Consider the following 13,035-nt stretch of genomic DNA (forward strand, 5'->3'; position numbering starts at 1 on the left):
ATTCAAGCTCTCATAAGCACAAATATAAAGAATTGGAGGAAAGATGGTCAAAGACCATAAAAGTATTTGAAAACTAAGATGAGAATTTTACTTGTGTTTAAGCAGGAACCAATACAGATCATGGTTTAGTGTGAATTATGGCAGAATTATCAGATTTTGTACTGAAGAGAGTTGGAGGAAAAAGTACAGTCAGGTGTGCATTGAAAGAGTGAAATCTTTTTATACATCTTTTGTTGTCCATGCATCTGAACAGGTGTATTTGATATTCCTTCTTCAGATAGCAACTTCATTTGATCATCCCACATGATCACACAGTCCATTTCATATGCCAGCTTTATCAAGAACTTTGGTATCAGGAATTTTGTCTTGCCATCTGATTTACACATTATTTCAGACAGCTTATATGAAAATGATTTGCTCTCTTAACAGGGCACCCAGATGAATCAGAATCAATGTCATTAACAGACTGTATGTTGTGAAATTTTTGTTTTGCAGCAACAGTACAATGCAAGACAAAAATAAATGGTGCAAAAGAGAAATAGTGAAGTAGTGTTCATAGGTTCATGGACTATTCAGAAATATGATGGCAGAGGGGAAGAAGGTGTTCCTAAAATGTTGAATGTGGTGTTGCAGTTTCTCAGCCCTTAAAATATAAAACTGCAGATGCTGGAAATCTGAATAAGACAATCAGAAACTGCTGGAAAAATTTGTGTCAGACAACATCTATGGAAAGAGACACTTAATGTTTCATATCTAATGAAGGGTCCCAGAAACAAAATATCAACTATTTCCTCTTTCCACAGATGCTTCTTTACCTGATAATATTTTTTCCAGCATTCTGTTATTTTTTTCTCATCATCTGAATTGAACTTGCAGGATGATCCATCTCTTATTCTACTGGCCTACCATTGTGTTTGACGAAGATAGTGATTGAGGATGATTCTACAGGATTTTTGTGCATTTATTTTAGTACCTCTAAATCACAAAAATGTTCCAACATGTATCACAAAAGCATTGTAAAACAAAATCTAACACCATCAGGTAGATGTCCAAATATTTGTTTTGATGTAGATTTAAGGAAGTGTCTTGAGATGGAGAAAAACAGAGACCCAGTGATGGTTCGGGATAGAATTCTGGAGACTTAAGACTTTGGCTATCAAAGAAAATATAGGATATGGTGAAGCAATTAAATTTGGGGGTAGGTATCAGATTTGGAGGGCTGGAGGCTTTTAATGAATCAGCCATTAATAAATGGCAAAGCAGATTCAATGGGCCCAAGGCCTTATTCTGCTCCTTTGTCTTATGAAAAAAAGAATTCTAATCAGAACAATGCACAACTGAGGGACAATGTTGGTCAACAAACACTACAGAGATATGTGAACAGGTCATGATGCAAGTTGACATAAGGATTTGATTATTGCTTACAAAAGATAACAGTCTGGGAGTGCATTGAAAAAGTCAATTATACCAAGATACAGATAAAGGGTTCAATTCAGATTAAGCAGAAGTAGGGACTTTTTGGCAACATTATGAATGAGGAACAAGTAGTCCTGGTAATCAATCAGATATGTTATCTAAGTTTATTTTTGGAGCATGTGTGGCACAAAGACTGCAAACACTTTGGTTCAATTTAAAACAGATTCCAGGGAGAGCAATGGGACAAGTGACTAGGGCTGAAGACAGAGTATGCTCTTCAAAAGATATAATTGGAGAAAATTTCTGCTCATATATTGGTGAATTTTAGACATGCATTTTAAAATAGAGAGAGAGTGGTCATAGCTGGGCATTGTCAACATACATGAGGAAAATGACTGTCTTCAGATCATCTTGCAGAGCTGAATCCCAATTAAAAAGCAGAGGGGACCACTTGGCTTTCTTTAGCATGGGTTCTTTGAATTTAAAAACATCAGCAGTGCTGTAGTTTGCAGTAACACTGAGAAGGAGCCTAGACTTTCAAGAAAGAATGGGCTCAAGTAAGGAGGAAAGCATGAAATATGAAATTAATAATGTGGGAAACAATGGAGCTATTAAGCCAAATTAGTTCATTTTATGGCAATATGTATAGCCTTAGCTAATAAGGTTTATTATAAGGTTTAAGCACATTATCTGTAATGGAAGTTTTTTTGTTATATTGCTATATTGTCTGAAGTGGTATCTTTTGGATGAGATGTTAAAATTAGACCCAATCTAATGAAGATCACCCTAATGTGAAAGAATGAGAAGGGGTGGGACTCACTGAGCTATTAAAGAAGGAGGCAGTTTATGACCTAAATTTAGGTAATGGAGCCAGTCAAGTGACTACACTTTCAGTAGGAGAGAATTTGAGATAGTGACTATACTCTAAACTTCAAGGTACTTATAGAATAGGATAATGATGGAGGGATATTAAAGTGCTAAATTGGGGGAAAGCAGACTTCAGTACCATAAGACAGAGCTTGATAAAACTATGCTGACTGTAGTAATGTCATAGTGGGGGGGGGGGGGGCATTGGGAAACAGACCCAAATGCAAGACACAGATACTGAAGTACTAGGAACAGGACTTGACTGGAGAACTAGAGTTAGGGACAGGACTGGAAGCAGACAAGGAATTGGGACAGGAACACAGACTAGGCTAGGGGAGCAGGACCACGACAAAGGACTGGGAACAAGGAGCCTGGCATGGACTCCAAGCCAGAGACTGGACAAGGACCCAGAACCTGGGTCTTGACTCAGGCTCAGACCTCAAAACCAGGCGACGATGTGGCGAGGCTCGGGTTCCTGGAGAACAGGCGACGACGTGGCGAGGCTCGGGTTCCTGGAGAACAGGCGACGACGTGGCGAGGCTCGGGTTCCTGGAGAACAGGCGACGACGTGGCGAGGCTCGGGTTCCTGGAGAACAGGCGACGACGTGGCGAGGCTCGGGTTCCTGGAGAACAGGCGACGACGTGGCGAGGGTGGAGGCTGGCACTCAGAGACAGACTGGGAACTGTACATCAACATAGAGCTGGGACTTATCCTTTGAAAAGCCAGGACTCATCTTTAACATGACAGTAACATGAGACTGGACAGTATATAGACATAGAGCCAGGACTTATCCTTAGACAAGCCAGGACTCAACTTTATCTCTACACCAAGGTGGGGCAGGTCCATTCATCAGGTAACAGCAGAACAACCTGACTTACCCAACAGAGGCAAAGACAAAACAAAACAGATCCCCCACAGGGCAACAGTAGAACAGCCTGACTTACCCCACAGAGGCAAGGACAAGAGGGGACAGATCCAACCACAGGGTAACAGCAATCACCCTGGCTTACCCAACAGAGGCAAGAGACAGAACCAACCAACAGGTTACTCCAAGAAGAAACTGACAAGACAACCCAGCAACTACACACAATCCCAGGGCCACTTATATTCCCAGCCCCAAGATGAGCATCAGGTGCTTATTGTTAAGTCCAACCGAAACAAGGGACAGTCGGAAGACCTGGAGTTCGGAGTCCACGGACCGGACCGTGAACCGGAATGTGGACTTCGGACTGGACCATGAGAAGTAACCTGCAGGTAAGTGTGTATCTGACAAGTGGGAGTTAATCAAAAGTGAAAGTGAAAGCTCAGGGTCACTCCATTCCCTCAAGGGTGAAAGATAAGAACACCCAGTCACAGAGACACACAGCAGGGAAAGAGGCTGTCCAGTCAGTTGAGTCCACACTGATCACCCACTCATTTACACAATCCTACATTGATCCCATTTGTTTATTCCAACATTCTCATCAACTCCTCCCAGACAGAACTTCACATAAAGGGCTATTTACAGTATCCAATTAACTTACTAACCCACACATCTGTGGGATTTGGAAAGAAACCTGGGCACCCAGGGGAAACCCATGGTGTCACAGGAAGGACAAATAAATTCCAAGCAGACAGTAACTAAAGACAGGATTGAATCCAGGTATTTACTGTACCACTGCGCAGCTTTGGGGTGGAGGGGAAAGGCAGGAAATTGTTGCGGCTCTGTCAGAGATTTGTAAATCTTCACTGTCTACAAACAAGATACCAGATAACCAGAGGAGAACAAATATGGTATGCTCTTTCAAAGAGGAATGCAGGGATAAACCAGGTTAAATATCAATGTTAAGGAAATTATGAAGAAAGCCCAAGGGACTGAATTACTCTAAACCTGGAGAGGTAGAAATGAATCAAAGATAAAATGATTTTATTATGAGTGATTCTATCTGATCAACATTTTTTAAGAGGTAACAATTCAATTGATGAGAGCAGTATGGTCACTGAAGCTTCCATGGATTTCAGTTAAGTCTTTGACAAGGACCCATATGGAAGACTGATCCTGAAGATTGGGATCCAGAGGAAACTGGCTTGGAAACAGGAGGAAGAAGATGATGGTAGCAAACCACTGTAGCTGTCCAAACAAAATAAAGTACAGGAATTTACTGCACGTCACATCTTTCAGCCCATTATATCCATGTCAAATCTTCACTAACACTATCTAGAAATTATCCCACCATATTACCAGATCTTCCTCCTGCATTGAATTTCTCTATGGCTCAAAGTCATTAGTAGCATTCCACAGGGATCTGCACTGGAACCTCTGCTGTTTGTGGTGTATATAAATTACCTGGATGAGAATGCGGATGAGTGGGTTAGTATGTTTGCAGATGATACAAAGATTGGTGGTGTTGTGGATGGCAATGTATACAACAGAATACAGATCAGTTGAAAGTAAGGGCAGATAAGTGGCAGATGAAGTTTAACCAAGCCAAATGTAAAGTGTTGCACCTTGGTAGGTTAAATGCAGAGACAGCACACTACTCATAGCAAGATTCTTAACTGTGTCACTCCCTTCTCTCAATTCCTGCATCTTCACCACTTCTGCTCTCAGGACGAGGCTTTTCATTCCAGAATTAAGGAAATGTCCTCTTTCTTCAAAGAGAGAGGCTTCTCTTCCTCCACCATCAACGCTGCCCTCAACCGCATCTCTTCCATTTCATGCACGACTGCCTCAATCCATCCTCCCACTACCCCACCAAAGATAGGGTTCCTCTTGTCCCTATCTACCACCCCACCAGCCTCCATGACTAGCACATAATTCTCTGTAAATTCCATCAACTCCAACGGAACCACCAGCAAGCACATCTTTCACTCTCCCCACTTTCTGTTTTCCACAGGGATCGCTCCCTATGTGACTTCGTTGTCCATTTGTCCCTCCCCACTGATCCCCCTCCTAGCAAGTGAAACAAGTGCTACACCTGCCCCTGCACCCCCTCCCTTATTACCATTCAGTGCCGCAAACATCCCTTCCAGGTGAGGTGATGCTTCACCTTTGAGTCTGTTGGGGTCATCTACTGTATCCGGTGCTCTCGATGTGGCCTCCTGCATATCGGTGAGACCCGACACAGATTAGGAGACCACTTCACTGAGCACATATGGTGCGTCCCACCAGAAAAAGCGGGATCTCTCAGTGACCACCCATTTTAATTCCAATTTCCATTCCAACATGTCCATTCATGGCTTGCTTTACTGTCGTGACGAAGTCACATTCGGGTTGGAGGAGCAACACCTTATATTCTGTTTGGGTAGCCTCCAACCTGATGGCATGAATAGTGAGTTCTCAAACTTTCAGTAATGCCTCTCTCCCTTCACCATTTCCCATTCCCATTTCCCTCCCTCACCTTATCTTCTTCCCTCTGGTTCTCCTCATCCTTCTCTTTCTTCCATGGCCTCCTGTCCTCTCCTATCAGATTTCCCCCTTCTCCAGCCCTGCATCTCTTTCACCAATCAACGTCCCAGCTCTTTACTTCACCCATCCTGTCATCTTGGTTTCACCTATCACCTTGTGTTTCTTCCTCCCCTTTCCCCACCTTCTTACTCTGACTCCTCATCTTCTTTGCTCTAGTCCTGATGAAGGGTCTCGACCTGAAATATTGACTGTACTTTTTCCCATAGATGCTGCCTGGCCTGCTGAGTTCCTCCAGCACTGTGTGTATGTTGCTTGGATTTCCAACATCTGCAGATTTTCCCTTGTCCCTAACAGGATAGGCAGAATGATCTTGGGGCTCACATTCATAGTTCCCTGAAAGTGGCTACACAGGTCAATAGGATGGTTAAGTAGGCATATGGCATACTTGCAATTATTAGTCAAGACACTGAGTTCAAAAGTCAGGAAGTTATATTGTAGCTTTATAAAACTCTAGTTAGACTGTATCTGGAGTACTGCATACAGCTTTGATCACCCCACCACACAAAAAGAGGATGCAGAAGAGTTTTATTAGGGTGCTGCCTGGATTAGAGGACATGTATTATAACAGACATTGAACATACTCGAGTTGTTTTCTCTGGAGTGGTGGAGAGGTTTATAAGATTATGAGAGATGTAGGTAGGGTATACAGACAATATCTTTTTCCAAGGGTTGAAATGTCAAATACCAGACGGCATGCATTTCAGGTGAGATGGGGTAATTTCAAAGGAGATGTGAGGTGCAAATATTTTTACACAGAGAGTGGTGGCTGTCTAGGATGCACTCTCTGTGGTGATGGCGGAGGCAGATAAATTAGGGACTTTTAAAAGATGATTAGATAGGCACATTATGTCATCATGAAGTGCTTTGAATGACTGCTAATGGCACAAATAAAAGACGTAATTCCTGCCACATTGGACATTCACCAACGTGCTTACAAACCAAATTCATCTATAATAGATGCCATAGCATCTGTCATGCCCCTGGTCCTGATGCACCTAGAAATCAAGGACACATGTCAGAATGCTGTCTCTGGATTTCAGTTATCCATTGTCTATTGTGTCTTGTGCTTCCTGTACATTAGTCAGACTTCTCATAAATTGGATGACTGCTTCATCAAGCATCTCTGCTCCATCTGCTTAAAGCAGAACTTCCCAGTGGCCAAACACTTTCATTCCCATTCCCGTTCCAACATGCCCATGGCCTCCTCTTGTACTACGACAAAGCCACCCTCAGGGTGGAGGATCAACATCTTATATTCCATCTAGATAGCCTCCAACCTGATGGTATGAATATTGATTTCTCCTTCCAGTAAAAAAATTTTCTCCCCCTCCCTCTATTCTCCACTCTGGCCTCTTACATCTTCTCATCTGCCTATCGCCTCCCCCTGGGTCCCTTCCTCCTACTCTTTCTCCTATGGTTCACTCTTCTCACATATCAGATTCCTTCCTCTCCAGCCCTTTACCTTTCCTACCCACCTGGCTTTTCCTATCAGCATCAAACTATTCTCCCTCTCCTCCTCCACCACCTTTTCATTCTGGTGCCTTCCCCCTTCCTTTGCAGTCCTGAAGAAGGGTCTTGGCCCAAAACTTTGACTGTTTATTCATTTCCATAGATGCTGTCTGACCTACACATACAAGGTGGAAAAAAATTAGAGCTGATGTTTTGGGCTGAGACCCTTGGGCAGGACTTTTTTCCATTGATGCTGCCTGGCTTGCTAAGTTCCTCCAGCATTTTGTGTGTGTTGCTTGGATTTCCAGCATCTGCAGAATTTCTCGTGTTTATATTATTGTATGTTTTTTAAATTATTACTGTGTTCTGTAATTTTTGTTTTTTTTGTGTGCCGCGTCAGATTGGGAGTAGCAATTATTTTGTTCTCCTTTACACATGTGTACTAGAAATGACACTAATCAACCTTGAATCTCGAATGCACTGCCTCAGATGGTGGTAGAGGCTGAAGTATTGGGAGTCTTTTAAAAGACATTTAAGTAGGCACATGAATGTGGGAGGGAGAAGATGGCGGCACGACGCAGCACATGCAGCTGTTCTGAATGAATATCGTATGTGTAACTAGGGGGGCCGTGCACAATCCTGATTTGATGGAGACAGCCGTGAGCGTACGGAGGAACACCTGGAGTAACTTCTGAAATGCCCGCTTCACTGCCGCTGCTACTGTGCGACCGAGAATCTCCGGAGATGAAGGCCCCAAATCCTCGGCTTTGCCTATTGCTTGTTGCCAGGACCAGGGTCGAAGCGCTCAGCAGAGATGGTGCTCAGTGCTCGGTTTTGAAGAGATGGTCGGAGGCTCGGAGTTTTCGGACGGACTCAGAGTCGGACTGTGGTCAGAGGCTTCCAGGGTGCTGCATCGGCAAGTTGGCGGCGCTGGAGGATCACCATCTGCGTGAGATGATGGGACTTTTGAGAGATTTTGAGACTTTACCGTGCCCATGGTCTGTTCTTATCAAATTACGGTATTGCTTTGCACTGTTGTAACTATATGTTATAACTATGTGGTTTTTGTTAGTTTTTAAGTCGGTTTGTCATGTGTTTTCATGATATCATTCTGGAAAAACATTGTATCATTTCCTAATGCATACATTACTAAATGACAATAAAAGAGGACTGCGTGTCCTCATAATCTAATCTAATCTAAATAGGCACATGAATGTGCGGAAAATGGATTTAGCTGAGGCCTACTTACAGATAGAGATGGAAGAAGAGTCCAAAATGTTTCTCAGCATAAAAACTCACAAGGGCCTTTATCATTATAATAGGCTTATTTTTGGAATAGCATCTGCACTTGCGCTCTGGCAGAAAGCTGTGGACCGAGCACTCAGTGTTACCGCAATAACAGAATTATTGCTGGTAAGGATGACCAAGAACATCTGCAAAACCTCAAGACAGTATTAAAAAGATTGAGGGATTACGGGCTCAGCATGAAGCAACAAGTGTGGATTCTTTAAACCAAGCATCACTTTCTGTGGTCACACGATTGACGCACAAGGTTTTGCTCAAATGTGCTGAGAAAATTCAATGATGGATACCCCAAGGCCAAAGGGTGTGTCACAGTTGCGGTCCTGTTTAGGATTTGTTAACTACAATAACAGGTTCCTGCCAAAACTGGCTAATGTGCTCCACTCCTTGAACACACTACTGCGGATCGGGAAGAAATGGCAATGGACGAAGCAGTGTGAGATGGCTTTAAATAAGATAAAGAAAGTGATGAAGTCAGACACTATACTGATATATTATGATCAACCTCATCTAGTGAAGCTTGCATGTGACGCTTTGCCTTATGGTACAGGTGCAGACATGTCACATGCTGTGAGTGATGGAAGTGAATACCCCATAACTTTTGCATCACTTTCCCTTACCACTACGGAGAAAAAATACGCACAGATTGACAGACAGGCCTTGAGTCTGGTTTGGGGTGTAAAACATTTCAACCAGTACTTGTATGAAAGAAAGCTTACCCTCATGATTGATCATCAACCACTGGTGTCCATTTTCAAGCCACAGAGAGGTGTTTCATTAACAGCAGCAGCTCGAATGCAGAGATGGGCTCCGTTTCCTTGAGAGCACAATTACAAGATTTAATTCAAGAGGACAACTGTCACCAGGTGAGGGCATGGCCCAAGTGCGGTGTGAGAGACACTGAAGCTGGTTGATAGTTCACAGACTTTAATGCGAACAGTGTTAAAGGGAAAAGAAAACAATAAACGCTAGGCCAAACAGGGCTGTTAACTAAAACTCTCAAATGGAAAACGAAGCCTACACTGCGGATGAAAAGAACAACTAAGAATAAAACGAATACCGCTAGTGTTCAGAGTCAGTTGACTCGACGGTCCAATTTCTCAGGCAAGGCAGAATGCAAAACAGGCAGCGAAGCGTTGGCTGTGTCCAAGTCTCGACAAATACTATGACGGAATGAATGGAGTTAAATACTATCACAATGGAATAATAATTAGCTGACACGTGCATATTCACAAGCACAATTGCCGTAACTACTGCACTGCCGAGTCAGTGGTTGTGACAGACAACTAATCATGGAAATGCTGATGGATTGTCCCGTTTACCCTTAGAAAAGGAAGTACCAGAAAAGTTACTAAAAAAGTCACTCTTTTGGACATATTCTCTCTAACACAAATCAAAAGTCTCCATATTATAACAGAGATGATCCAAATGGAAACCAGAAAAGACCCCACACTGTGTCAGGTTTATATGGCCATATAAAATGGCTGGAATGTGCAACAGATATCCCACTTCTCTCATTTTTACCAGCGCTGGGATGAACTTGTCCTTCACAGAGTAGAGTCAATTGAGAGTTTTTATACCATCCAAGCTGGGAGCTAAAATGTTGGAGGAGCTACATGCCAGGCATCTGGGTGTGGTTAAAATGAATGTGTTGGCTATTAGCTTTGTCTGGTGGCCTGGGTAGATCAGCAGATCGGGCAGCTTGCCATGCCCCGTACAGAATGCCAACATGTCCAGAAGATGCCAAGAGCAGTGCCTCTCCATCCCTGGGATGGACCTGCATTGCCCTGACAGAGGATTCCTGTGGATTTTGCTGGACCGTTCATGGGCACAAATTTCTTGTTAGTAGTGGATGCAGCTACAAAGTGGCCAGAAGTGTTCCCAATAGCCTCCACTACAGCCTCACACGCTGTTGATGTGTTGAGAAGCCTCTTTGCATGGACTGTTGATCCAGAACACTGTGTCAGTGACAACGGACCACAGTTTGTGGTGGAACAGTTTCAGTTATTCCTAAAAGTGAATGGAATAAGACATATTACATCTGCACTGTACCACCCAGTTACAAATGGCCTGGCGGAAAGGTTTGTCCAGAAACAATGTCACCAGTACACACTACACTAAAACTGAAACAGAAGCTCACCAATTTCCTCCTTGTATATCATAATGCAACACACTCTACAACTAACAACTCACCAGCTATACTCTTCCTGGATCATCCCTTGTCAAGTCAAACTAGAGTTTCTAGAAAGTATTGGGACCTAGAGGCAAAAGAAAATAAACTTTAAAAGTAATAGCAAGAATACATTGATAGACTGGATGGAACCCATTCTGCCCTGAACACTGGGAGGACCCCACAGTATCACAGCAACAGTCTGGGAGCAGTGTTGGAACCTGTGGCAAGATGCTAGAACTTTAAATAACTTGAGAGACTGTTTCATGGAAAAGAGCACTGCTGTCACTGTGTTTTGGGTTAGCACTAGTTTCACGTCATGGGGATCATTGCGCGCAGGCGCTTCTGGGAAATGGCGCGAGGTTTAAGAAGAGCTCAAGAACCTTCGGGAAGGCGCGCCCAGTTTGAAAACATAATGGTCTGTTAGGGAGCGAAGACTGTGCAGGTTGAATCCGTCTACAAAGTCCAGAGAGGTAGCCAGTTTTTTCACCTAGTGACTAGTGCCTAGTGACTAATGTCTAATGTCTAATGTCTAATGACTAATGTCTAATGGCTAATGGTTGATGGAATTAATGGAACTATCAAACTGCCACACTTGCGAAAAATAAAAGGAGGAAAAAGGAAAAGTTGTTTGGTCATTGAGTGGAATCCAGTGAAAAAACCTTCGGGTAGATGCATTCAATCTCTTTCAAGTGGGGAAGCTGCACATGTTCAAAGAAGAAAAAGAAATCCGACTTGACATCCCTTGTGTTCACACTTAGGTGTCCTCAAACCCAATCTCAGAAGGAAGATGCAGGACAAACAGCTGAGATAAATCAAGGGCTCCTCAAACAAGGAGATACAATGTTTCCTCCTGGACAAGCAGTCCTAGTGAGGGACTACAGAGGTGATCAAAAGTGGGTACTTGGAAAGATTAGGGACAAAACTGGACTACTCTCCTACATAGTGGAGATTGAATCTGATGTCACCTAGAGAGGACGCATCAATCAGTTGAGGGGAGTAGAGTCAACTGATAGAGAAGAAAATTGGCTACTGCTATCAATACCACTTCCTGTAGTCTCAGAGTCATCTCCTCCAACCACCTCGGAGGAGGCTCCAGAACACAAGATTGTTTCACAGCCACATCTCACCTGTTAAGCAGCCAGATAGCAAATCCGGAGCGGAGCTGCTAAGGCGGTTGGACATCATCGAACATCCTTCCGACAGCTCCTGCAGACAAGCCGGTGCCAAACATATTGCTTCAAAAGCTTTCCTTTGGACTGTGCTTGTGAGGCTGAGAGGGGGATCTTGAAGGCTGGGCATCTCATGATCTCCATACCTTCCGCCCAGGGCTAGGATGATCGTCATCACCCATTGTCCTTCCAGACAGACGGATGCCAACCATGTAATATACTGTGTATAGAGTTGACATGCATTCTCCATTGAGTTGGATTTATAGCTATGTAATACTTCAATAATATCTCAGTAATCTTGTATATAATCACGCTTGTCATTTAAATAATTAATTACAGGTTATATGTATAAATACACTAATTGCATATATCATTATGATACCATGTGATACGTACACGCCTCACTTAAACTTGAACTAGACTCGTATTCCCAGTCTTCCCTGTCTTCCCTTAAATTAGTTTAATGTTTTGAAGTTACAAAACATAACAGTAACTACCAATTAAACATCTGCTTAACTGCTTGTTCAGATCTAGTTTGGATCTGCTGCCTACTCAGAGATGTCTGGGAAGAGAGCAAACTGCAGTCCACTGGAGAATATGTCATTGAGAGATACACTCCCGGCTTTCCAAAACCAAAAACATTAAAAAGATTAAATAAAAATAACTTTTGTTGGAATCAGTTATGTGTTGTAACTTACAAAACATTAAATTAATTCAAAGAACACTTGGGGGTCCAAAATATAGGTCTAGCTTTGTCTTTACTTTTAAACGAGGCGAGCACCGTAAGACCTTAAGATGTAGGAGCAGAAGTAGGCCATTTGGCCCATTGGGTCTGCTCTGCAATTCAATCATGGGCTGATCCAATTCTTCCAGTCATCCCCATTCCCCTGCCTTCACCCCATACCCTTTGATGCCCTGGCTAATCAAGAACCTATCTGTCTCTTCCTTAAATACACCCAATGACTTGGCCTCCACAGCCGCTCATGGCAACAAATTCCACAGGTTTACCACCCTCTGACTAAAGTAATTTCTCCGCATCTCTGTTCTAAACAGACGTCCTTCAATCCTGAACTCAAGCCTTCTTGTCCTAGAGTCCCCTACCATGGGAAATAACTTTGCCATATCTAATCTGTTCAGGCCTTTTAACATTCAGAATGTTTCTATGAGATCCCCCCTCATTCTCCTGAACTCCAGGGAACGAAGCCTAGGA

The sequence above is a fragment of the Mobula birostris genome, chromosome 4 (assembly GCF_030028105.1).
Source record: "Mobula birostris isolate sMobBir1 chromosome 4, sMobBir1.hap1, whole genome shotgun sequence".
NCBI classification, from domain to species: Eukaryota; Metazoa; Chordata; class Chondrichthyes; order Myliobatiformes; family Myliobatidae; genus Mobula; species Mobula birostris.